Source organism: Sinocyclocheilus rhinocerous, unplaced genomic scaffold, assembly GCF_001515625.1.
Source record: "Sinocyclocheilus rhinocerous isolate Xijiao unplaced genomic scaffold, SAMN03320098_v1.1 scaffold567, whole genome shotgun sequence".
Taxonomy (NCBI): domain Eukaryota; kingdom Metazoa; phylum Chordata; class Actinopteri; order Cypriniformes; family Cyprinidae; genus Sinocyclocheilus; species Sinocyclocheilus rhinocerous.
Window position 1 is genome coordinate 867,971 of NW_015649134.1, and position 404 is coordinate 868,374.

The window sequence follows — 404 nt, forward strand, 5'->3', positions numbered from 1 at the left end:
GGTGAGTAATTTATGGGCTAATTTTCATTTTTGGGTGAACTAACCCTTTAATTTCACACCCCCATTCACGAGAGTACCACAACTCTCACGCAGCGCATGCCTGTTTTATGTCAGCAGCACCACACACGTGTTGTGGTACTCTCGTGAATGGCGGCAGATGCTGTCACAGAAAAAAAGAATTGTTGAATAAATTTGTTATTTCTGTTTTCTTTGCACACAAAAAGTATTATAGTAGCTTCATAAAATTACTGTTGAACCACTGATCACTATTTTAACGATGTCCTTACTACCTTTCTGGGCCTTGAACGTGTGTAGTTCCGTTGCGGTCTATGCAGGGTCAGAAAGCTCTCGGATTTCATCAAAAATATCTTAATTTGTGTTCTGAAGATGAACGAAGGTCTTAC

General features: G+C 39.9%; 1 protein-coding gene across 4 annotated transcripts in view; it reads right to left on the bottom strand.

Annotated features, from left to right (window-relative positions):
• The window catches only part of LOC107710286 (UTP6 small subunit processome component), a 7,927-nt gene that overhangs the window by 3,634 nt on the left and 3,889 nt on the right, over positions 1-404 (bottom strand). The window lies entirely within an intron of this gene.